At 40.3% G+C, this 3,389-nt stretch overlaps 1 pseudogene; it reads left to right on the forward strand.

Annotated features, from left to right (window-relative positions):
* The first annotated feature begins 1,948 nt into the window (after positions 1-1,948).
* Positions 1,949-2,636, forward strand: LOC124984521 (E3 ubiquitin-protein ligase RNF114-like; annotated as a pseudogene).
* Positions 2,637-3,389: the final 753 nt, after the last annotated feature.

Below are 3,389 nucleotides of genomic sequence, written 5' to 3' on the forward strand. Positions count from 1 at the left end.
TTTTTGTTTGTTTTTGGTCACTTGTAGTGTGTTTATTCAGTGAAGTCCAGTGTTCTCATATTACACCTTAGGTTAAGTTTTCTCAATCTGAAAGGTAAAATAAATCATCTGCATTTCTCTAAGAACTACCCCCAGGTATCAACCCCTTCTCCGAGCTCATTGGTTCATTATCTGTGTTTTCAAAGCACCTTCTGTGCTTTTATCATGGTGCTTATGCTTATATGTGTGTTAGGTTTTCTGATTTTTCTTTTTCTCTAAACTTCATGGAGTTTAAGATGGGGTCAAATTCATTTTTTGGACACTAGAAACAGTATGATACATAGTAGGCAATTATGTTTGTATTTTTGCTTTGTTAATGTACGGTGATAAATTGTATATAAAATGTAATGTGATTTGTTATATGTATATGTTGTAAAGTTATTTCATAATCAAGTTAATGCTTCCTCACCTTTTTTGAAAGGGGAATGTGAATGCTTAAGATCTCTTAGCACAAAATTTCAGTATATGATATTGTTAATTATAGTCACCAGGTTTATATAATCCAGTTTTCAGTGTTGCATGTCTGTCAGCTCCCAGGTGATGGCCATTGATTATTTCTATTTTAGGTGGATCAGGTAAAGTAGTATCACCTGGGAGCTTGTTACAACTACACAATGATGAGGCCTACCTAGACCTGAATCAGAGTGTACCTTTGTTGAAGATCCCCAGGTAGTTCCTGTAAAGTTCATATAACATAGTTGTAGATATATAGGTCAGTGGTTCTTATAGTTGGTGGACCTGCAGCATTAACATCACCTGAAAACATTGACAAAGGCAAGTGCTTAGGCCTAATCCTAGCCATAGTGAGGACTCTGATGGGGTCAAGGAAATAGTAAGCCCTCCAGGTGATTCCAATTCTGAAGCTTGAGTACCACTGTACAAAACATTATCCTTTTTCCTAGGCTCAGGAAAATAAAACCAATACTTGGTCTAAATTGTGATTAATGCAAATTAGATTCATGGTATGAATTAGTTGAGTGACTCATATTTCTTCATGTAACTATAAATCTAGCCAATAAAGTAATTGGTACAAATTTGAGACTAGAGATGGACTTATATATGAAAAACCTTTAAAAATACATATCCATTGTTGTGACTCAGAAATCTTACCTTCTTAAAGGAATATTAGATTCAGTTTGGTTTGAGTTACTTTCACCCATGAGAATATAGAGGGTGAGAGTTTAAATGGTTTCTCCCAGTTCAGAGGTAATAACACCTAGACCATCTTTTTTCCCAGTTTACCATTTCATTAATAGGTATCTTATTTTATTGCTTATAGCCTTTTTCCCCCCCAAGTGGAGCTGTCTCTTTCAAAAAAAATCATAAATGGGTGTCATTTGGGGACTTTGTGTACAACAATATCCTTATTTTACAGATGAGGACTCTGTTATTGAGAAGCAATGGGAATACTTTCATGTTACTGTATGGTTAGGATTTCCAGGTGAAGAAAAACTACATGCTATAAGTATAGATACTATGAATAGTGTAAATGTTTCTCCAGATCCATTTGTTCGTCATTCTAAGGGTAATAGACCCAGAGTTGCTTATTTCCTTTCTGGTAGAACCATCTGTTCTCTTTCAAAAGATGAGAAATTCTATTCCATCTGAAACCAAATGCTTGCTTTCTTCTTCTCAGATACAATTTGTTTAAGAAGATGAAAATTTTCTCTGACTGTATAAATTTCCAGATTCATAATTTTGGGGTTCCTCTTGTGGCAAGAAAAGCAACCAACCTTTGGTTTGCAAAGAACATATGGTGTTTTATTTCTTCTGCTGTTGTTTGCATGTATTACCCTGAGGGGGAAGAATGAGTCATGGGATTATAATAGTCTTTGATCCAGGAACTGTGTTCACTTTCAGGGTAATATAAAGAAATGCATGTGAAGAATTAATCAGGTACGACTATAAGATGGCAGCACAACAGTAGCCCTGTGAGGGCGTTAGGCAGCTGGTGAGGCCTACAGCAGAGGCAGAATCCCTGGCCTGCTTCACGTGTTCTGCGTGCTTAGAGGTGCATGAGAAGCCAGTGCAGGTGCCCTGTGGACATATCTTTTGCTCCGAATGCCTGCAGGAATGTCTGAAGGCAAAGAAACCTGCCTGTAGAGTGTGTCACAGTCCTCTGGCACCTGGTGTCCCAGCTAAGGAACTTGAACAGCAGATTGAGAGCACAGACTTCATGCCATGGCTGCTGTAAGAATTTCTTCCTGTCTGAGTTCCGAGCCCACCTGGCTACCTGTTCCAAATACCAGAACTACATCATGGAAGGTGTGAAAGCCACCACTAAGGATGCATCCCTTCAATCAAGGAATGTCCCAAATCATTATATCTTTCCTTGTCCTTACTGTCCTGAAAAGAACTTTGATCAGGAAGGACTTGTGGAGTGCTGCAAAGTATCCCACCACAGCATGGATATCAAATCTGTAGTTTGTCCAATTTGTCACTCAGTGCCCTGGGGAAACCAAAACTACTGCAGCACCAACTTCATAGAACACATCCAACGCCAGCACCAGTTTTCTTACGACACTTTTGTGGATTATGATGTTGATGAAGAGGACATGATGAATTGAGTGTTGTAGCACTCCATCATCCATCAGTGAGCAGAGGCCTTGCTTTCTGCCTTGTGTTCTAGAGTTTCCATGACATGTTAAGTGTGAAACCGTTGACTTCTACACTTTAGCTGTACAACAGACCTGGAAATGAGCCATGGCACTGAGACAGGGTCACTTCTGATGGGGGAAAGGGTCCCCAGGTCAGAGCCTGCTTTTCCTTTGGGCTCTCACCAAAACCATCTTCCCTACTGTTAACCTTGTCACCTGGTCTAGTCTGTTACTTCCTGGAGCTTCTGCTGTCTCTTCTGGAAGAAAATCCAACTTCTTCACCTCTACGTGTTCTTGTTTGACACTTGTTCCTCCCATCCAGTATTCATCTCTCAGATCCTCTGAGCTAGCCAGGACCTTTCAAGGGCACAAATAGCACAATGAAACAAGCCTCTCCTTTCCTTGCTGGTGAGGTGTATGAGCTCTGGAAACAGTGCAGCTGACCAGGGCTGAAACTCCTCTGTGGCGGAGCTGCCTGTCAGTGGATGTGGGTGGTGGCTGCTAGAAGCTGCAGTTTGCACCCCAGGAAACATTTCAGGAACCCTCTTGGAGTGAACACCCTAGGTTTTGCATGATTTGATGCTGGAGGTTTTATTAGAGATATTTTTCTGCCTTCCTGCAAACCCTTAGAATTAACTGGTTCAGTCTTAAATGCCTGCATACAACCATATATTTTTAGTGGAGGTGTTTCTAGGTTAGGAAAGTTAAACAGCATTTTTCTGTAAGTCAGGAAGAGGGTCAGCTAAGAGAGCG

The sequence above is a fragment of the Sciurus carolinensis genome, chromosome 5, assembly GCF_902686445.1.
Source record: "Sciurus carolinensis chromosome 5, mSciCar1.2, whole genome shotgun sequence".
In the NCBI taxonomy this organism is placed as follows: Eukaryota; Metazoa; Chordata; class Mammalia; order Rodentia; family Sciuridae; genus Sciurus; species Sciurus carolinensis.